The 23,891-nt window shown below is 40.7% G+C and overlaps 1 protein-coding gene across 4 annotated transcripts in view; it reads right to left on the bottom strand.

Moving 5' to 3' along the window:
• UGT8 (UDP glycosyltransferase 8) overlaps positions 1–22,129 on the bottom strand; it is a 59,302-nt gene extending 37,173 nt beyond the window's left edge. Inside the window, exon 1 of one of the 4 annotated variants that reach the window (XM_081960238.1) lies at positions 21,472–22,129. The gene's annotated coding sequence lies outside the window, so the exon portion shown is untranslated. Of the gene's footprint in view, positions 1–20,725; positions 20,826–21,145; positions 21,168–21,195; positions 21,268–21,471 lie in introns of those variants that run through there. The other 3 variants (XM_081960237.1, XM_081960240.1, XM_081960241.1) reach the window with 3 other exon arrangements.
• Between the last annotated feature and the right edge of the window lie 1,762 nt (positions 22,130–23,891).

The raw sequence follows: 23,891 nt of genomic DNA, 5'->3' as shown, positions 1-23,891 counted from the left end.
CTCTGCCTCCTGAGTACCAGCTGATTAGGAGGAAATGAGGACTTTGCAGTAATCTTCCCCTGGAGTGGAGTGTGAATGGAGATTTTACAGTATCCTACCCCTACCACGCCCACCAAGCAATGTCACACCCACCAAGTCACACCCACAGAACCGGTGGTAAAAAAATTTGAATCCCACCAGTGCACTGGTTGACCTGCTTTCTTAAGCAGGGATGATAGCAATAGATGGAGGCCCGATCATCTGCCTTCGTGCTCCAAAATGCCTGTCCACTAAGGTGATAGACAAGATCCTGATACCAGGTTACTTAGGAATGCTTTTAGTGTTGGAATGCTATTGATAAGATAAAGGTCTTGGCATGCCTTGTAACTTTTGGTTGAGCTATGCACACTTTTTCAAAATTATATAAAAGGGGAGTTCACTTCTAGCAGAAGTGTGCCCATTTTGGAGCTTGATCTGGGTAACTTTTTATTTACAGATAGAAAGTCTTATTATTTTTCCACCTACCTTATATGGTTCATTGGGCTCGCATACTAGGTAAAAGGACTCAAGCTTTCTTGGACTATTTTGGTGCCAGAATAGGGCCAAGGGGCCTCATCTGCATCTGCCAAACTGATCCTGAACCATCAGCCAACAGACTTAATACTGGTAAATGTAAAGGGAATGGCTGAGAGATGTGTGAATGTCCCCTGCAAGGAAGAATGAGTGTGTCACTGAATAAACTGAAGTTGGGTGTTTGGGCTGGCATAAGAATGAGGCCAGAGATACAAACATAAAGCACCAAAAAAAGCGATGAAATGAGGCCAAAGTGGCTGGGGAAGGGCTACATTCTTAATCTTCAAAGATGTCATCAGGAACAAGTATAGGTCCATTTCTATTATCTAATCATTTAGGGCTGGCCTGACGAGGCTTCAGCATCTGTGTGCCAAGACCAGGATATATTCACCGGTGAAGCATGCTGGGTTTTTCTCAGCACCTGACTCTCTGTTAACACCAAGACCATCGTAGATTCACCTGTGATGCACTGATGAGTTTTTATCTTCCGGCAAATGCCAAGACCAGCATCTGCCAACCTCTAAATCATTACTGGATTTTCTGGGATCAGGAAGAAAACAGGAAACAACCCACAGTGCGAAATGGAAGGTGAACAGAGTAGAATTCGAGAATATAATCCTCTTGGATGCATCCTAAAACATCAGAAATAGAGATCCCTTCACTAAGACCGAAACGAAGGGTTTTTTATGTGTCAATCTTTAGTCACATAATTGTTGGGAGGATAGAGTGAAATAGCTTTGAAATGGGTTTTTGAAATAAAATATTACTGTAAAATTGTCTTTGTTTTGCAACAAAAACATGGTTAAAATTTTATATTGCAAAAATCCCTGACACCCTTCCCCCCTCTCCACACATGCACCAAACATCAACCCTCAGATTGCAACTTCCATGTTTTGCCTTTGAATATTTATACTGATTTTCAGCATACTTTTAGATTTTTGTATATGCACGAGACCTTGTGGAAAGAGTGGGGTCTTTTCATAGCAGCTGGAACTACAATACAATATACAGTTCAATGGCCAAACGCTGCAAGATCCTTCTAGACTTTAAATGGTTATGAAGAGAAGCTTGTTGGATTTTGGGTCTCCCTCAACATGGCACAAGATTTAAAAAAAGAGAAAAAAGCAATAGAGAAATGTTTGATTGAGCCTACATTGACTCCTGGTCTATCTGAATTTTTTCCACAACAATTTTTGGCTGAACAAGCAATCCAAGTACTGAATAAACTCTTGTGCCAATTTCTTCCCAAGTTTTATAAATTTTGATTTTGGAAACCCACTGAAAAATTAAAGAGCATTAAAGGGTTTTTTGTAGTTAAAATGCATAATGTTGTTTTTATTTAAACGTAAAAAATGAGATTGAGGTTAGCAATCTTGAGAGGTTAATAACAAGGCTATTTTCCCAACAGTCCATCCAGAAAACATTAAATGGTTGGGAGAAGCGGTTGGTAGTTTAAGTAATCCCATTAGGGATTTTTGTCCTCCCCCTGTAAATGATGTGTATGTCCATTGAAGTCCCCACTTTAGTTTTCATGTACTTGTGTTTACTAGGACACTCGAAAGGCAATTAAACTAAATCATTGTACATCTAGATAACATATGTCCAACTCATGGCCCATAGGCTGCATGCATCGCTGGACAGTTATAGTAATATGGCCCCACAAGATCGTAAACTTTTGATATTATTATTATGTGATTTATATCAGAGGTGGTATTCAGTCAGTTCTGGAGAACCGATAGCAGAAATTGTGAGTAGTTCGGAGAACTGGCAAATACCACTTCTGGCTGGCCCCGCCCTATCTATTCTCTGCCTCCTGAATCCCAGCTGATTGGCTCAACCTTCTGTTGCCCTGCACAGGGCAACAGAGCGGGAAAGCAGGATAGTGGGGTGGGGAGGGAATGGACATTTTGCAGTATTCTTCCCCTGCCATGTCCACCAAGCCATGTCCACAAATCCACACCACACCCACCAACCCGTGCCCACAGAACCAGTTAAAAATTTATGAATCCCACCACTGATTTATATACATTATACTATATATTCTTGTGATCTCAGTATACCTTGCAACCTTTGGTTGAACTATAGGTAATCCTCAACTTATGACCATAATTGAGCCCAAAACATTTGTTGCTAAGTGAGATATTAGTTAAATGAATTATGCCCCATTTTATGACCTTTCTTGCCACAATGAATCGCTGCAGTTTTGTTAAGTTAGTAACACAATTATTAAGTAAATCTGGCTTCCCCAATGACTTTGCTTGTCAAAAGATCGCAAAAGAGGATCACATGGCCCCAGGAAACTGCAAATCCCATAAATATGAGTCAGTTGCCAAACAGTCACTAAATGAACTGTTGTAAGTTGAGGATTACCTGTATGTTACTATTACTACTGAAATGTAGACAAAAATCTTGATTTTGATTATTGGTTTAGAGCGATATATGCAGAGCCGGTTATATTTTCAGCCGGTTCTGCCAAAGTGATAGCGGAAATTTTGAGTAGTTCAGAAAACCAGCAAATGCCACCTGACTGGCCCTGCCCCCAAGCTATTCGCTGCCTCCTGAGTCCCAGCTGATCGGATGGGTCTTCTTTTGTTGCCCTGCACAGGAGAACAGAGCTGGACAGCAGATTAGTGGGGTGGAAATGGAGATTTTGCAGTATCATTCCCCCAGAAGTGGGGAGGGAATGGGGATTTGCAGTATCATTCTCCTGCCACGCCCACCAAGCCACACCACGCCCAACGAGCTATGCCCACAGAACTGGTAGTAAAAAAATTAGAATCCCACCACTGGATATATGTTGCCATGATTGGTTCATGGCAATGCTTTCCAAAACCATGTAAAAGGGGGCTTCACTCCAAAGAGGTGTAGGGCCCATTTTGGAACTTGCAGTCTTATGCCTTTTCATCTATCAGGTGTGGTTTGCTGGGCTCGCATGTCAAGTAAAAGGACCCAAGCTTTCTGGGCAAGTGTTTCCCAAATGTTTCCTTTTATTACCCAACAAAAAGTCCTCTTTACCCAATGCAAGTAAAACACTTTAAATCAATGTAAATGTACGTGCTGTGATTGGGTAGTCGCTAAAGGTACACAATTCCGAAGAACCTTTAAGTTACTGGTAGATACTTTGGCAACTGACTGAACTAAAAATAACTTCTCCAAGACGATTCTTGCAAAAACTATTCAGTAAGATTGATTGATAAGAAAGGGATGGGGTGACAAGAACTCCAGTAACTTAAATTCTTTTCCCACATAAATCAATATATTCCAAAGTACAGTAGGGCACAGCCTTTTTTATCTTCCTACTAACAGCTTTTCTATCAACCTGCAAAGTAATGGTTTTCTTCATTGATAACATAGGAGCTTACAGAACTGTCTTCTGAAACTTTATCAGTCTGAGAAGTAACTATTACAGCAAAGGACTTGTACAGTTCGTGCAAATGGCACTTGGGACATGTTGTAAAGAAGGTGTAAGTGTAATCTGCAAAAGGAAAATCATTCTTAGCAGGACATTTCTTTTTCTTGCATTTCCTATAATTTACAAAAAAGAAAACCCCAATATATTTGAAACAGGGTATTTATGGAAACTTTCACAGGTGAACAATGTGCTATAAAGATTTAAATTTGTTTCACAGTGGGCTCCATTTGAACTACTACTAGAGTAATTAATGCTTGATTCAAAGCAAAATTGGGAAGATGAGTTGTGACTCCTAGCACCAAAGTCAGAATTAATCCATCCCATTCTGTACTTTGAATAAAATAAATGACTGAACATTGTGTGTGTGTTTGTGTGTGTGTGTGTGTTATTTATTATTTATCTATTTATTTAAACCATGTATAGGGATGGCCATCCTGTTCTTTGATTTTGGGTGACTGGCAGTGAATTAAAACTGGAAAACAGCAAAACAACTTCAATGTTTTGTTTTGTTTTTAAACTAAAATGAGTAAAGCCATGCACTCTCTAGACTAGAATCAGTGAGGTTGATTCAAGCATTTAGACTTGTTAAGTGAGCCTAGTTGTTTGATTTGTGTATAGTTTGTAAATTATCTATTGCAAGAGGAAGAATCTATTTGAAACTCCTGACACTTGTTGGTTGACACAAACCAACTAGCAGGGCTCACCAAACAAGTCTAAGTGCTTGAATCAACCTCACTGATTATAGTCTAGGACAGGGGTGTCAAACTCAAGGCCCGGGGGCTGGATCCAGCCTGCAGGGTGCTTAAATTTGGCCCATGGGGCCACCCTGGAAACAAAAAGGACAGACCCACGGTGCCTCTGCCAGCAAAAACAGAGCTCATGAGGGCCACGTGTCACCCTCCCAAACTCCGTTTCCACTGGCAGAGGATTGCAGAAGGCCATCCCAGCTGAAAACAGAGCTTGAGAGCCTGTTTTGGCTGGCAGAGCACTTGGGTCACCACAGGTGCCCCCCTGACACAAGTGATGTCATACTGGCCACGCCCACCCTGGCCACGCTGACCTTGGCCCCACAAGGTCAAATACAACCCTGATGCAACCCTCAATGAAATTGAGTTTGACACCCCTGGTGTAGGGATTGCATGGCTTTACTCACAGGCAATGCCTCTATAGGAGTTGACAAGTATTTTGATCTACACTATTTTTATTTTGGAAAAAAGAATGTAAGAAGATGTCTCAGAAAAGCTATCTCACTTTGCAACAAGATAGAAATATACTGTGACGTGATAGTTTATTCTAGACACTTGAAAAGAATAACGACACCTTAAATAGCTATATCTATTCAGATAGTCCTCAAGGTGCCATCATTTGATCATGACCATTCAAATGGCAGCACTGAACAAAACTTCATCTTAGTCCCTGAAATTACAGATATTGCAGTCATCAAAATGTGGGCACTTGACAACCCTCCCATGCTTACTATCACAGGTGCATTGAACTCAACTGACCTGCCTATCTCTCTCCTATCTCTGCCCTTTTGGACTCCGGCACTCCATGGCAGAAGTAAAAACACACCTGTTTTTGTATTACTTATACCAATTGTAAAGTTTATCTGCAAGAAAACTAATTTTCTCAATTTGCAAATTATGTATCAGTCATCTTAAGATATTTCCAGTACAGATTTACTCAAAATAAAAATGATATTAGAAGTCTTTAAAGGAAACCAATAGGACAAATTGCAGCTGGAGTATGTACAAGATATGCAGTTATTAAAAACTGTCTCTGTACGGTGACAACATCTAAAATAATTAAAAAGTACAATTGATTAGATATGAAATGACAAATTACATTTCATCCCAGTTTTTATTGTTTATTTGGCTGTTCTTTTTTAGTTTAGGGAACACTACTTTAAAACATTCAGTACCCTTCAGCCCCCCCCCCCAAATTTCATTTGCACAATTAAGAGAGATATTTAATATAAATAAAAAGGTAATTGATGGTATTGAACAACATACAACATTTTTGCCTAGTTTTGTTTCTATGTGAAAATCACTCTTGGACTTTTTGCTTGAAACAGGAAGAAATGACTTTACTTTTCAGATTTGATGATTAGAACTGCTTATCTTCACAGAAATACTGTGAGTTTTAGAACAAGAGTTTAATGTAATTTATATTCATAACTGTTTGAAGAAAGTCAGAAGTTAGGGGTTTTTTTTACTTATTATTTTTTAAAAATGCCTTTTTTTCTCCCTGACTTGAGAGAGAATTAGATAAAGTTACTGAAATTACACTGTATTATAATTTGATAGAAATTTTATAAAATGATGCACCATTTGTATATGACTCCAGAGAAATTATCATGGATATATAATGGTATTTCTAATCAATTCTGGAAATGTAAAAAACAAGAAGGGGCACATTTTACCATGCCGGGCAGACTTGCAAAAAAGCAACACCCCCCCCCCTGAAAATGTAAACAATTTTAAAGATCAATAATCAAATCAATGGAGTCCCAGGTTTTGATGAAATCCTGAGGCAATGACTCTAGCAGGTGAGGCAGCAACAAAATGGCGACAAAAGGAAGCTCTTAGGGCGTTCGCAGATCCATGCTGGTAATATCAGGACAGGGAATGGCCAGGAAAGCCAAAGTCCCGGTAGCCGCCGATCAAGATCTTCAGGGGAGGAAGAGGCCTGCCTGGAGACCCAGAGCACGGCCACTTGACCAACACCCCTTCCAGCGGCGATCTGCTAAGTGACCAGGCTGTAGCACAAGAAAAGAGAAAAAAATGGCTTGGATTTAAAGTGCACACTTTTTTTCTCTTCCAAAATGGCTGCCACAAGTTTGCAGCCACACCGGGCTGCCGTCGGTGATACGGAGTGCTCAGTAGAGCCTTCGGAGCTAAGAGGGACCTTCCGACGGCTTGCAGGGGCACCTGACTTCCCTACCTGGCCCCTAAGCTCGCCAGTGGCCGCTGACAAGCCTCCCAGTGCTGCCAGAACCGCGTGGAAGCACAAGAGGCTGGAAACGCTCCAGCAGCCTGGTCGGCGCATGAGGAAGGCTATTTAGATGAATAAACCTCTTGCAATGGGAAAAAACAAAAAACCTAGGTCTATCTAAGGCTACAACTGTGGAAGGAATTAAAAAGGCTACACTAAACTAATTGGGAGAAATTCAGCTTGATATCCAAGGACTGGAAATCTCAAATGCATCCTTTTAGGGCGACTGAGTTTTTCAAACTGACCTCCGAAGGGAGCTGGAGGCATGGCTACACTAAAGATTTAAACTCAGTCCTTGGGCAGCAAGCTGAAGTTAACCATGCTTGGACACTCCAAGCAGCGCCTAGTAGAACTGCAAACATTTAAAATTGTAACAGTAATGTGCAGAAGGTATTACTTATGAATATTTTTGTAATTATTTAATCTATAATTTCTTTTTATATTTGTTAATTTTATATAACACATCTCTCTATCTCTCTCTCCTTCCTTCCTTCTCCCCTGCCCCCAAATTCCATCGAGGAAGAGTCAGTGTTCATGGGAAGGGTAAGCCAAGAATACCAGGAGTATATGCCAAAAATATATCCCATCCCAAAATATCAATATCATCTCAGATGCCCAGGTGCCCAAGTAAAGAAAACAAGCAGCTATACAGAGTAGCATCAATATAGGGAGATGCTGGAGGCAGATTACTTTAATGATAAAGGAAAAGGCATAATTTCATTATTTCTGTGGAACAGAGATGCCAACAGCCAGATACCTTATGAGATATTTCTTACTGACAAGACCTGTAGTACGAGATGAAATTAGACAGGCATTCCAGTCATTATCAAGTTGAAAAGCTACAATAATTGATGGAATTAGCCAGAAATACAGCAAGTGGCAGACAAAGAATCTATAAAGCAGGGGTGTCCAAACTTGGCAACTTTAAGACTTGTGGACTTCAACTCCCAGAATTCCATGTTTATAAATGAGCAAAGCTCATATGAGGCATTTTCTGATAATTTATGTATTCCTTGTTCGATCTTCAAAAGTTTTGTAATGGATATCATTTTGGCATACAAATGCTTTGTCCTTTAAAGGTTTTTTTCCTTACTATGTACAGATCAGAGAGACATTGAACTCATCTGTTTTACTTTTAATCCAGTACTATGGTTGGTCATAAATTGAAATGACTGTGCCAGAAAATAATTTTGGGACACTAACTACAAATCTGGATCAATGTAGGGAATTTATAATTAAACTGCCTAAGTTTAATGACGATTGGGAACCCCTTATGGGACTTTTTAAGGGAAACAGAAAAAAAAATGAAGTCACAATACTTGGGTTTGAAGATTAGAATAAAATAGATTATTCATAAAATATAAACAATGTTTAACCATAGAGTAAGAGGTTAATTTATATTTGTAGCTGCTATGAAAGAAAATTGAAACTTTTTAACAATCCTTTTTTTCCTTTTCTTTGATTTCTGTACTTTTGTCTTTGTGCTTTTTTCCTCCTTTTTCATTCTAAATATTAGTTATTGTTAGTTTTTACTCTGCATTTAAAATTGCTAATAAATGTTTATTTTAAAAAAGGATCAAGATAAATATTTGAATCTCTCCCTTTCCAACTTCTAACTGCAGCCACTTAGGAGACAATAATTTTCTATTTTCTGAATCATGGGCTACACATTTATTAAGACAATAAAGATACCATTCACTTCCTGTAATGTTATGTCTCTCTGTGTCTTCTATTTAAAATTGCTTAATATCTTTAGCAGATATCTGAGCTCTTTCTACGCCGTTTTTCTCATTTGTTTTTTATTATAGTGGTCTTTTTCATGCTTATAGGTGGCAATTACTATCCCCTCATTATGTTTCCTTATTATGCTGGAAAACTGCAGCACGAGAGATAAGAGATCTAGATGCTGGAGCATTACAATAATTTTGATTTTAGCTTTTTATAGGCAACATAGATGAAAGAACTAATATTTGATCAACACTGCAATTTCACTAAATGCAATAGGGTCTTTGATGGAGATGGACCAAACGAAGAGTTAGTCAAGTTCAGTTTCATCAATGGGGGGCACAGGACGCCCTGCAGAGGCGTTCTGCCGGAGGAGCGGCGCGGCGGGGGGACCCCTGGATCGGTGGTGGCCGGCGGGGCCCCCCCGCTTCGCTCCAGGCACTGAGGAGCACGAAGGGGAGACGCTCCAGCATCTTCGCTGTGAGGCTGTGTGGAGATAAAGAAAGCTGAAGGATGCGGCGGCAGTGCGGTGAGGCGTAGACTTCCTCCATTCCCATTACTAACTTTAAAATTTGTCAGTTGTGCAAACTTTATTTCTCGGCTTGACTTGGAGAGGCGTGGCTGGAGGGGAGGGGGATTTCCCCCCCCCTCGGACAAGCGGCTGGAAACAAGTGTGCTCTCAGCCCCAAGGGAAGGAGGAGGGGGAGAGCCAAACCAAAGATGCCACACCCTTACTAAGTGGATTTTTGGACCTAAACTTATAATATAATGAGATCTGGAAGCTTTGGGAATTTTGAACTTTGAAAACTTTATTTGTTGCCTCGAAACCCGAAGCTGGCAGGGCAAGATGGCACACTTCCGTTGTCTTTATGAAATGTGAAACTTGACTCCACCTTCCAAACCTCAGGCTTCCGGTCTTTGTCTCCATGCTACTCGGACAATTCTCTTGTGGATTGTTTGTTTTTGAACTCCCTGGAGTGAAAAACTTTTGCTCTTCTGCCAGGGTGAATAGAAAATTCCCCTCTGCCTGGACCCTCTGTCTCCTGGACTCTCCTGGCTGTTCTACCCTTCTGACTGATCCTTCTCTATACTGACTGGACTCTTTACTTTATAAACAATGGCATCTAAAAGACCACCTCCTGGAAAGTCAGGCTTTGCTGCCTCTGCCCCGACACCTGCAACCTCCAGTCCTAATACACAATCAACGTTAACAGCCTTAAAGCAACCTAAATCTATGGACCTGGAGTTTCATCAAATGTTCCAGCAAATTCTACAGGGACAAGAGGAAATAAAGAGACAACTGAAGGAGATGAAAGAAGAAATTAAAGAGAACCAGGATAAAATTAATAAGAACTCACAGAGACTGGATCTTTTGGAGGATGGGGCAGCTGAGATGAGGGAGGGGGGGATAGAGGGTGTGCAGAAGGGAAACAAAGAACTTGACACCCAACAAATGAAAATAGAGTTTGAGAGAATGTCTTTTTATCTTAGATTCCAAAACGTGATGGAGACAGATGATGAAAATATAAGGGACATCATGACAAACATTTTGGCTGAGTATATTCAGAAGGAGAAACAACAGATGGGGTGGGAAATAGACCTGGCCTATAGAGTGAACTCAGCTTACGCTAGAACACACAATGTTCCCAGGGAGGTACACATTAAATTTCTTAGGAAAAGCACAAGAGATGAAATCCTGAATGCACAAAGGGGGCAAGCCTTGACATACAAAGATAAGGAGATAACCATCCTGAAACAGATCCCCAAGAAAGTGAGGGGAAAAAGAAAACATTATTCGCAATTGGCGAATAAATTATACCAGAAGGGGGTGTGGTTTAGATGGTTGATGCCTGAAGGTATGTTAATATTCTGGGAGGAAACAAGAGTTAGAATTAATACACCCATAGAGGCGCAGGCCTTTATGGAGAAAAACAAACTACTCCTAGAAAAACCAGTAGACTCCTCAACAGACATACAAGACACGGGAGGGGCCGGAGCTCTGCCAGCGGGGGGAGATGGGGCGACATCAAGAAAGCTCAGATCACACAAATGAGTAAGAAAAGTCACCTGAAATAAACTGATCGAAATTACCAATTGAATTTACCACACTGACTATATGTTATTACTGAATATTGAATTTTATGCAAATGTATACTATGAGTTTGGAGGGGGGGTGCACCTACCGTATTTCGCAGCTGCCAAAATTTGTAACCTTTCCCTTACCTTTTCCCTTTGTAAAATATAAAAAAACCAATAAAACTTTGTTTTAAAAAAAAGTTCAGTTTCATCAAACTGAAGGCATATTGTATTGTAATAAACTAGTTCTATTCAAGAATGTGCTGTTAAAAATGTTTGCTTACCTATATGAGAGGTAAAATTTCAGAGCAAAGGAATATGACAGGAGCTAGAAAATTAGTGATTTAAGCAGATTAGCAATCATCCTCAAACTCAGATTGTAGTAGGAGGTAACTTCAATTCAAGACTAGGCACAAATGATCTCATCTATAACATATAATGCCACTGCTGGTCTGCAAAAAGATCATTTGCCTCATCCATTATAGCCAGTGGTAGTCAACCTGGTTCCTACCGTCCACTAGTGCGCGTTCCAGCTTTCATGGTGAGCGGTAGGGGTTTGCTGTAACTCTGCTTTATAAATTTTATAAAGTAAAGTTACTTCCCTACTTTATAAATCACCATTACTGTGGAACCGGTGGGCGGTGATAAAATTTTACTACTAACAGAAATGCAAAAGTGGGCGGGAGGTATAAAAAGGTTGACTACCCCTCATTATAGCGGTGCCATCCTAAGGGTAGAAAATGAAAGTAAGCTGGACTTTGTTTGGTGCTGTATACCAAAGGTATCAAATTCAAGGACTGTGGGCAGAATCCAGCCCGTGGGGCCATCCTGGAAACAGTGAAGGACCCTGCGGCCCTCCCGAGATCTGTTTTAACTGGCAGAGGGTTGCAGGAGGCCATCCCAGGAGAAAACGGAAATCAGGAGCCTGTTTTCACTGGCAGAGCACTCAGGTCACCACAGGCACCCCTAACACGAGTGACGTCAAGCTGCCCCCCGAGGTCAAACACAACCTTTGATGCAGCCCTCAATGAAATCAAGTTTGACATTCCTGCTGTATATTAACAAATTAGATGTATACCTCTTAAATGGAGCAATCCTTAGAGACAAATGGAGGGAAATTACTTTTGGGGCTTGCTGCAATTACCATGTTCACACAGCCCTCTCATTAAGTTTGCCAAATCTTATGAAATATTTCATTTAATTTCAGATTAATTATTGCTTAACCAGCCATTCCTCATGCTGGCAGAGGAATTCTGGGGTTGAAGTCCACCCATCTTAAAGTTGCGAAAATTGAGAGATACTGATGTAGAATACTAGAATGCATCCATTTTACTGCATGCTCCTATTTATTTCATTTTATCACACTTACTGTTTTTAATATATAGTTCAAAATCAGAGCTAGCTGGAGTAAATGCCTATTCCAATGTCTTTAAATTAGAATTAACTAAACAGATTAAATGATTAGTAGCTATTGAAAGCCATAACCTTCATAGTTAAACAGCTATATTTTATTAGCTAATAAGCATTTATGGTATTTCTTAAAGATAAATAGGAAATTTATGGGTACCTTGGCCAAATACCCCTTTAGAGGGATGCAGCATTGCATACCATGTGTATTGGATTGGTGGTCATTATCCAAGGTCTCCAGCAGAGGTCTTTCTAGCCCTTGATTTTTTTCAATTGGAGATGCCAAACACTGAAACTGTGACCTTGTTCAAAATCAGTCTTGTCCTCTGTCCTAATCAGCAACCTATGTCTCATTAATGCAGAAACAGGCATTTAGTTGCCTACTCTTGTGTCTGGGCCAAAGAGATTTTCCCATTTTTTTAAACCATTGCATTAGTATGTAAGGGCAGAGACAACAGCGGGGTGCCGGGGTGATCATAAACAATAGAAGCAATTATGCTATTCCTTTCCAAATGCTGACAAAGAAACATATTGTTTCTTAGACGAAGTAGGGGGACAGCTGTGTGAGTCTATGATAGTCAAAGAATTTAAAAAAAAAGTTTGGTAGGAGCTTTTCCAACTAACAATTTTAAAAGCCATACGTTTGGATAAGAACAGATTTGGGGGGCTTTGGAAAAAATAAAAATGTTGGTATTGGTGTAATTCCATTGCAAGGTTTCAAGCTGCTAGTGAATTTTCCATAAAATAACAATTGAGGCAAATTTTGAAGGCAATTTTTGAAAAGAAGTTTAAAAAGATAAAACCTATCAAACTAGATATAGTAGACTTTTAAAAAATCAAATAAATCAATTATTTCTTTTTTTACATAGATTATACCAGTATATCTGATTAATAAACATTCTGACACTTTTGCTTCTGAATATATCAAAGTTTTGGTTAAGGGACAAAGATAAGCATTGTTTGAATCTTCTGTGATGCTCAGTGATTAGTGACACCATTTGTACTACTGTTGTTTTCAGATTTCTTGTTATCTGAACAAATTTTTCCCAACTCCTTTGTATAACTGCACAGACTTCAAAAACAACCAGATTCAAACCATCTTTCCATCTCCATAGTTTACGCTCCCATGTTTATTTTTTATTTTATTTATATCCCACCTGTATTATTATTATAAATAAGGGGAAGATATGTAATATTTTCCTCTTCTTTTATTGTTCCCACATCAACAACATTGTGAAGTGTGTTGGATTGAGAGAGTGACTGGCCCAAAGTCACCCAGCAGGCTTTCATGGCAGGACTAGAACTCACAGCTTCCTGGTTTCTAAACTGGTGCCTTTACCACAAGATAAACTGGCTAGTTCGGTTCAATTTTTGCTCCGTTTTGTTATGCATACAAGAATTGCTAGACTTTACCGTAAGGAAAGAAGTGCTATTTAAGAATAAGGGAATTTAAGAATGGAAATAATTTTCACCAAGGCATTATGTTTTTTTCTTATTTGAATGCAACAAATCAGAGATTTATGAACATGTTATGATTATGTTAATAATAATTATGAAATATAACAAGTAAAGACATAGTTGCCTTTAAGACCAAGGAGGAGTTATATTTTTATATATCTATTTATCCAAATCCCGTTAATGACAGCTGTTTTGAACAGGGGTGGGTTGCTGCCGGTGTTACTATCGGTTCACTTCGTGTATGCATGCAGTTGCCTATAAATTTTTAATGTTCTGCAAAAAAGGACTAAAAACATGCTGGCAATGGCAGCGGCAACCGGGGAATTGGTTCAGGGGCGTGGCCAGCCTGGGTTGCTCCTGATTCTGCAACCCAGGCTAACATACCACTATCAGTTTGCCTGAACTGGTGCGAACTGGTAGCAACCCATCTCTGGTTTGGAAATATTCAAGCTTCAGGGGTACAACCAATACAACATCAAATCCCCTAGATGGAAAACTATTCCTTTCCCAGATATCCTCTTTACTGCTATTCAATGTTTTCATTTTATTCAAAGTCTTTTCCATTCCTGTATCCACACTAACCTGGCTTTATTTTCCTATTTCAGTATCACCTTTCCTGTCATTTTTTCCCTTGGGCTTTTGTCAATTCTATGCCATATCTAGTTCTACTTTTTGTGAATTACATGGCTAAGGTAGAAGATTAAATTTCACAAAGATATGGAAGAGAGAGGTCCTTACAAATATGTAATGATGTACCTATTTATTTGAGAAACAGTAAAGGAATAGAACAAGATGTACATTCTGTACATTTGAAAGAGAAGGAGCTTTTTCTTTTTCTTACGTGTGTCGGAAGCATCTACAATATGAGACAAATGTTTAGTCATGGCCAAGCAAAATTATTTATGAAAATGGAAAGGAAACTATTTGTACAACTGAAGCTATAATTACTCCAAATGCCTATATTCCTAAACTTTCTTCCAAGAATTAACATGAATAAAATCTATCACAAAACATAAAAAGAAGGCAAACTACATATCAAAAAGATTTTTGGGATGTGAGATTGAAAAAAAATCTGACTTCAATATACATTTTGGTTCAATATACAATTTCAGTTTTTTCTAGATCTAAATGGTAAAGCATTAAAATATTGTACATTCAATGTGGTAGAAAATATAAGGTAAATGGTGTATAATTAATGTTACCATATACACTTCAGAAATACCAAATGATTTTAAATTGTATTAACCACCAGGAAGTACAAAATGCACCCTCAAGTACATTTATTTAGCTGTGTATTTAGCTGTGACTTCAAATGTATATCTCTAAAATCTTGTCCAAGATACTATATACCAATTCTTTTTTAACTGGGTCTGGAGAGCTGTTTATTTTTCAGATTTATAAGCCACCAGAATTATAAAAATGACTCAGCGGAATCATAAAAATACTCTTGATGGCATTCAATACTAAATAAACACAATGATACCAAAGACAAACGCCTTATAAACAGGCTTAAAAAGAACACTTGAAAGCCTCCAGAAAATCTATTTTCAATTTTTTTTAAGGAAACAGATAGTATTATTGATCTGAGCTCCTTAAATTCCAGAATGCAGGCCCTTTCATAAGAAATACTAGTTTAGTGTATTGGGTAAAACACTAAGCTACGAACCAGGAGACCTGAGATGTAGTCCTCTTTTAGGGATGAAACCTGGCTCCATGACTTTGTCCAGTCACTCATTTTTAACCCAACTCACCTCACAGGCTTGTTGTTAAGGAGAAAATAGGAGGAGGAAGGATTATTAGGTGTGATTGTCACCTTGAGTTATATAAAAGTGTCATAATAAAAAATATGTAATAAAAAAAGGAAAAGAAAACCACGCTTCTGGGCTTTAGCCTAATGTTCCCAGAGGTGGGTTGCTACTGGTTCGCACCAGTTCGGGTGAACCGATAGTGGAAATTGGGAGTGGGTCGCTGAACCAGTAGGCACAGCAGGCTGGCCCAGTCCCTAAATTGGTTCCCCGGTCACCCATACTGTTGCCAGCATGTTTTTTAGGCATTTTATAATGTTCTGCACATGCAGAGAACAATTCACAGGCAACTGCGCATGCGCAAGCAATGCATGGTCGGCATGCGTGCATGCGAGCGAACCAGCATTAACGCATGCAAAGCGAACAGCCAGTAACGCCGGCAGCAACCCACCCCTGAATCTCCCAAAAATGAAAGTTAACTAACTACTTTTCTTGGCATGATCAAAGTGGCACGACAATTCTTTTGGGAAATGTGGTTCTACAGATAACCCAGCATCCAAGCCATCACAAGTTTTATAGGTTAAAACTAGCACTTTAAATTGCACCTAGATGCTGATAGTAAGTCAGTACAGAGGCCACAAGACAGGCATAATATGTGCCCAGAGTAAACATTTTTCACCCATTAAAACTTCCAGGTAGCCTTTAAAGGCAGGTTCATACATAGTATGATTCAGAACACCAATTAGATAGACATGGCGTAAGTCAGTGATGGCGAACCTTTTATCCATCTAAACCGCGCATGCCCAAACTGAAAGGTGAACGCACGTATGCATGGACATGCACGCATGGGCAACAGAGACCCGAAGACCAGCTGGCTGGTGGGAGGCAGAGCATCCCAGCACTGGCAGCACAGCAAGAGCTAAGATCTTTTTTTCCGTGAGCTTTTGTTTCGTCGTTTGCAGGGAAACAGAAGCTCACAAAAGAAACGCCACGGATATCTGACCTGGGGCAACAGCACGTGTGCCAGCAGAGAGAGCTCTGTGTGCCACCTCTGGCATGTGTGCCATAGGTTCGCCATCAAGTAATCAGATCCTACCATACCAGCCAAAACTGGGCAAAACCCTCACCCCCAGGCATGGCTTCCACTTCCTGATGAAATCTGGAGTCTAAGAAAATCCCTATATCACAGAAATGCTTTTATGGCAGTACAACCCTCATCCAAGACAAAACAGAGAACATAAAGGAATTCATGTACAAAAAATAGCTCCACCTTGCTGGGGTACAATTTAAGCTGTTCTCTCCCATCCAGACCCTCATAGTCTCCAGACATTGGAAAAAGACTTTAATAATATTTCCAACATACAACAGGTCATAATTATGATATCAATCTCATATTGCCAGTTGAGCTCCCATAGTGGCTTCATGTGAATGTTCAATAACTGGGAAGAATGTGGGAAAGATCCTGCTGCATCCAGTAGAGCAACCACTGGGCCAAATCCTACAACAAACCACCACTGATGTGAACCAGCTACTGAGGAAGGAGCAGAAGCCTATAAAACAAGTTCCCAATCCTCATTCAATGCAGAAAAATTCCATGTTTGGTGTATCCAAAGAGATCAGGACAGGCACACACTAGTTCTGTAATGGTCTTGACATACATCATCAATCAACTGATACCATCTTTGTCTCATACCTACTTCTGAATCCTGACAGAGGAGGGTTGGGATAATAGCAAACCATTATTTCTATAATCTTTGCTAAGAAGAGAAAGGTAGATATTAGTCACTTATCTAATAGATGCAAATCTACACATGGCCCATTAAAGAGGGAGCAATTCAATACCTCTTTAAGGAATGCAGGCATCAACCCATCCTGCAGTGAGGCTTTCGCAGCTTCTAAGATCCAGGGAACAACCTGATCACCTCCTGTTCCTAGCTTTCTGAAGAAGCCAAGAAGAACAAGGATCCAAGGACATTTTAGAGAGCACCCTATTTATTTTCTCAGAGGTAATAGGCCAAAATGAAATGGAAGTAACCTGGCAAAATTCCTCAATAGATCTCAAATACAATCAAAATTAAAGCAAAATATTGAGCAAACTAGTCACAGAGGACAGATGGTAGCTCCTTTCCAAAAGGGAATTAACTACCCATAAAAGGCTACCAGATGATAATCAGCAAAAGCAGAAACAAAGTAGAAACATGTATGCCATAGAGCAGGGTGTCAAAATCGATCCCATTGTGGGCCATATCAGGATTTTGTTTGCCTTTGGCGGGCTGTGGTAGGCGTGGCCTGGTTGTTGAGGCCGACTGGGTGAGCGTAGCTGGGGTAGGCCAGGGCAACACGGGCCAGTCCCTTGCTGTCTCCGGTAAACCCCGTGGGACAACTCTCAGCCTATTGCGGGCTGCATCCGGCCTGTGGGCTGCATGTTTGACACGTCTGCCATAAAGTATGTTCAAACTGGGACATACACCCCTGTTCAGTAAAATTTAGTCTACCTTATTTTCTACCTATGCACTGGACATTATTTTTGCCACCTTATCTCATGGAAGTTCTCAGTAAACAAGGGGATTGACCAGAGGAAGAAGGCATCTAAATGGGTCAGGTCCTGCAGAAGAAATAGGTGGCATCTGGATTAGTAAGTGATTTGTCCACGGCAACGGGCAGATAATAGTAACATCCATAACCAGATTACACAATTGTAATCAGATGTAAAACCTAAGTTTAATACGTGATGTCTACATGCATCGGAGCCAATATAACCTAGGATTGACTCTCGGTTGTCATAGAGGCCAATGAAATTCCTAGCATTACAAGACTCAGCCCCTTCCACCTGGAAACTGACGTTTCCCTGTACCAACACATGGCAAGGGGGAAATCTCTACCTACAGTCTAGCAACCAGGTCTAGTCACATAGGAAGGGATCCTAAGGAAGGGCACAGCAAGTAGTCCACCAAAAGGATTCCTAGCTTGTCCTACTATCTAATTGAACACATATTCATATCCACTCACATTTGAAATAGCAATCCTTGCTGCAGGTAACACATCACAGTAGATCAACACTATCCCAGCCTTGGCAATGAAGTTACTACAGGCTGAAATCTGGCTGGGTAGATTCCTAAGAAGACCTCACTGTTTTCTCTCAATAGGTTCTCAGTGATATAATCCAAATTGCCCACCTGTCCACTACCAAATCAGTATTAACCAGCTTGAAGCCAGGTGCCCAATCTGATCCCAGGTAGGGGCAACTATTTCCCCCCTACTAAGGGTGCCCCATGACATTTTTCTTAGCTTAACAAGACCATGATAGTGCACTATGTTCCTCCTTCACTGCACAGCAGCTTTAATCCTATGTGTTATGGCTAAATGTGTTAATCCTACGTGTTATGTGTTATACACTATGTTCCTCTCTTTCTGCACACTTCCTTGCTTCGATCAACCAAGTTCTATAATATTTTAGTATTTCAGAATTATGAGCAAAGAGACTGTATGTATTGTATTAAGTACAGCATGCAGGTTTTTTTTTAGCCTAAACCATTTATGAAAATGGAAAGTGAAGAAAACTATACCTTTATTCCTTGGAAATAAAATAATTCACATACAAAACAATTGCAAATGAATGTATACAGGCTAAAGTTCAATTGGCAATACTAGTCATAGTGAGGACCTATTTATTTCTAGACACTGTTGCGAAACAGAATTTGATGTGCATATTTCAAAGCAAGATGAATAATGTGATGACATGAGGCAAAAGGGCTAAAGAACAAGTGACTGAGAGATGGAAAACATAAATTTAATTAATAAGACATTCTTAGAAAACAATAATATTAATTAACTGCAGTAGCTTTGTGGGGATTTTTTTTGGAAAAATGCCTGGAATGTAAAAAAAGGTAAGCTGGGTCATTGAGAGAATCCAAATGGGACATTTGGGGGCGGGGGGGGGGGAGGACTAACAATATTTGTATTCTTTCTGGTAAATTATTATTTTGTGAATTGGTAACATTTCCCATGGCTGCCCTTTATAAACATCTCCATATCATGTTCTCAATAGTTCACATGTGCTCATGAATCATTCTATCCTCTTTAACTCAATTTGAAAGGAGAATTTTGTGGCACGAAAATATTTTAATAGGTCTGAATGCTTGCCTAAGCAGGCCACATACATACAATTCATTATCTCTGTTTTGTTATTTGATTTATTCTACATGAATCATTATTTAGCAATTAGCACGTACTAGGCGTTCGCACTTCACTTTTAATGTTAGAATCATAACTGTCACTAATCTCTCTCCACACAATTATTGTAGTTTAAAATTGCGATAAAAAGGCAAGGCAGAGTTATCATTGGTTATCTTAGCCTGAAAATCTAATAGGAAAATAATAAATACCCTACATGACAAGTATTCTGAGAAGCACAAATGATGTTAAGACTCAATAGCAATAAGAAGAAACAGATAGTAAGGAGTTGATTACTGCAGTAGCACAGCTGAAGAATGTCAGCAAAGTCAAATTGCACCTGACATTTCATCTCCCTAAAGTCTTGGTTATACTGCCTGATCCATTTCAGTATGTACACAAATATATGTCCTGGTTATACTTGGTTTTGGTTATACTCCCTGATCCAGTTCAGTATGTGCATAAATATATGTCCTTCCATTATCATTTTGTCCAAGGACCAGAACTAAATCCTGCATTAATAAGCACCAAATATAGCCCCTATTTTTCATTTTAATTATATTTAATCTTCTGGCCATAATATCTTTCATATTCTGCTCCCTTTTCTGCTGTTCCGGAGAGAAAAACCAATACCTTTCAATGATCAGTGAAAGGCTGGCAAATTTCACTCAAGATTTTCAGAAGTAACTTTTTGCCTGGCTTAAAAAAAAACAAAAAACGTTGGGTGCTCCCCGTTTAAAACTATTTTTCTTTCAACTCCCCATTTGACCCACTGTTAGCCAGCCAGACAACTTTTCTCATTTTTCTTCCTTTTCCTTTAGCGACCTTGGTTTAGCATGGCCAGACTTATCAGGAATCACCTATTTTCCGGTCCTACTTCCTTGAAGTTCAAAGATGGGGTTTCATTTCTTCCTAAAATAACCACCAACTTGCGCTTTTTAGCGCAAAGCACAATACGGTATCCTTTTTCTGAAGCTCCGTTTCGACCTGGGGTGGGGCCGGTGTGTTATTATATTATTTACCCTGAATAACCTTGCCCTCCAGCAACCTCATCCATTTTTCCTCTGCCACCGAAGGAGCGAAGTTTCGCCTCAGCACCCAAGGCCAGAACAGGATGTTCTCCATCCTCCAGCTCCGCATTCCTACTCCCCCTAGAGTTTTTCCCTCACAAGAAGCCTCTCACCCCTTGAGGTTGTCGGCCCCCAGTCCCCTCTCCGCGTTCGGCTGCAGCCTTCCACCCGCGAAGGAAACGAGACTGCCCCCTACAGGCAGCGAACCCGGCCGCGAAAGGACGGGGCGCTTGGACTCGGCAAAGGCAGGTAATTGGGGACGCAGCTCCGGGAAAGAGGAAGGAAAGGCCGCTCCCCAAGGCTCAATTCAGAGCACTTCTGGCTCTACCCTGCAAACGGCCGAGGCCAGGAACAGGCTGCGGCGAGGCCGTCAGAGGTCCAAGTGACTCGCCAGCTGCGATATATTTAGGAGAGGGCAGAGGAGAGGATATGCGCCCCCTCCATATTAAACTCTATCCCACCACCCCATCGGCACCTCCGGCATCCTTCGCTCCTCTCCCGGCCGCACATCCTCCATTCGTCGCTCCCCACACCTTTTCAGCCAATTTCCACCTCCGCCCCAACCCCCGTGGGGTTTACGCACCCACAAAGTCAAGTTTCTGGCGAGCTGCCTTCCGTAGCCGGCCCTCCTCGCCCCGGTGAGCGCGTAACTCCATCCCCCCTCCCCCTCCCTCTTTTTTTGCACCTCTCCCACAGGCGCGCGCATCCTCTTCCAACTTTCTCACTTGCCCCACCCCCGCCCACCTCGCTTTCGGCGCCAACTTCACCTTCAGCAACCCTCTCCTCTCTTTCTGGCGCGCGCTCTCGTCAGAGCGAAAGGTACTCTTTTCTCTCCGCTTTCTCGCCAGCGCAGACTTACCTAGGGTCCAAATCGGCTTCCCGAGTATTGGAATGTTCTTTTTTTCTGCAGCTATAGAAGTATTATTATTATTATTATTATTATTATTATTATTACTATTATTATTTTCTTCTGTTCCCGCGGCGATAAGGGTTTTTTTTTCTCGTTCTCTATAAAACGAAGCGGGTGATCTCGGCGCGCGTTCTCGCTTATCTTTCGAGTCCGCGGCGGCGGCGGCGGTAGCTGCGCTTGGAGGGAAGGTGGTCTCTCTCTCTTAGCCGCTGCACCTGCTGCGAGATTTCGCAATCGCCTCAGGCTTCAAGGCAAAAGGAGGGTTTCTGCAGCTCCGGGTTCTTTCAACTTCTCGGGACTTCTCCTCTTTCCCTGCCGTCTTCCACTGACTTCAGAATCGGCTTCTCGGCATCGGCTCCGCCCGTGGACCGCTATGACATTGAGTTTTGGAGATGTTCTCCTCAATCTCGCCTGCTGCAAGGAGCCAAAAGTCCCCAGAGAGAGAGACAGATGAGAAGATCAGGCGGCGGTGAAATCCGTTTCCTTCCACCTCCCGTGCCGAAAGCCGCTCCCAGAAGCCCCCGGACGCCTTCTGACCGCTTGCGCTAGCCAGGCTGCCTAGATCATTCCGTGGGGCAATCCCCATCTCCACCTCCCGGCAGGCGGGACTGAGTCTCCCTCCCTCCAAGCCGTTTGGCCACTTAGAGACTCTCTCAGGCGAGGAGGGGGGAGGGGTCATCTGAGAGGCGAGTTGCGACTGTGACACAAGCAGCCTTGGGGGGGGGGAAGGTTAAGGCGAAAAAGGCACGTGGCTGCCAATGGGCGGGGGGGGGGGCGTCCTGGATGGCGTCCAGGTCTCCCGACACCATGACAACGGAGAGCAGATTTACAGTAGTACCTTGAAGAGCAAAAGAAGGGGAAGATGGTGGCGGATTGGTCTGGTAGTTTTAAGGTATAGATGAAACTAATTGTCATTTCTCTCCATTCCTGAACGTCCAAACAAGATTTGCTGCATGGGCAAAGCAATGCTAGGCAGCCTTCCAGTTCCAGCTGCCACTTTCCTCTGTAGTCTCCAAAGTGAAGGTCCTGGTCAGTAGGAACAGTATGCACCCACTAATATTGGTTTAGTACAGTGAAGCCTAGGCTATCTAGAAAATCAATTGAAAAAGTATATTTGATCCCACAATTGCTTTCTATCCCCATAAACAGTTTTCATTCACATGGGCAATTAGTTGGATGCTTTCAGTACTTTCTGTGAAAACCCCTGATTTTTGTAAGAAAATGTCCACTTAATGTCTATTGGACATTCTCAGTCATCCAGGTCATGGTTGTCCCAAAGATGCTTTTTCAAGAGGCAACTGGACATTCTGGTTTTACTTTTTTTCTTCAAAGAAAACCAGAAAGTTCATCTGCCTCTTGGGAAAGCATCTTTGGGACAAAATGTCCACTTCCAGAGACAAGCAGGCCCCATATAGATTTTAGACAGATTCTTAGGTTATCAAGACTATATTCCCTAGACCTAGTTTGTAATGACTGTTTTTCCTATTGCAGAATTGCTCAGTCAAGAAGCTTTCTTTTATATTAGCAATAAATCACTTTTGTCTTGCTGAATCTTATGTCTAGCATCACATCTAATAAATCATTGATTGTTTATAATGTTAATGCTGTTTTTAGTTAGAATCTTATGGAACAGCATTCTGGAATTTTAGGGGCACAGGTAATATTTAACCTTTTTATGAATTATGAACAATCCCAGGTGGCACCAATTAGACATCTGAGGGCATGCAAATGAGTTATATGTAATAACAATTCGTTCTTTAACACCAAGGCTATATCTTCTTCCTGAAGCTTCACTTTTGGGTGGAGCGGTGTGCTAATATACTATGCTATTTACCCCCAAGGCTTGGCCTTCTGCCCTGTATATGCTTGGTTTATTTTAAACATGCTGTTGTAAGATAAACACAAGATACCTGTTTATTTTTATATCATTATGGCTTGGTCTTGACACTGCTGGAATCATCCAGTATCTTAATAATGAAGGCAGGATAAATATATCATAGGAAATATATAATGGAGAGTGACAATAAGAATATAGAATCAATCTGGATCAAACTGAAAATAAAATCAGGCAGGCAATCTCAAGAGGGGTAGAAAAATAAAATTCTAAATTAATTTATGGACTTGATATTATCTCCAATACTGATTCTCTTGTTTCATTATCATGTAAAGGATAACATCACCCACTCATTTTTGTACATCTTTCTATAATACCCACTTTATTTATGTTTGCTTTTATTGTTTGCTTTTAATTCTACTTTCCCAACTTGGTTTAGAATCTACTAGCATAGAAACGATTATATTTGGTATTCATCTTGGTTTGTGTATTTTTGCCAAGATTGTTCTCCTATTTCCATTAAGCATATTTCTGT

The sequence above is a fragment of the Natrix helvetica genome (genome assembly GCF_964273705.1).
Source record: "Natrix helvetica genome assembly, chromosome: 7".
Lineage (NCBI taxonomy): Eukaryota > Metazoa > Chordata > Lepidosauria > Squamata > Natricidae > Natrix > Natrix helvetica.
Note: the sequence above shows the minus strand (reverse complement) of the source record. Positions and strands in the feature narration are given on the sequence as shown.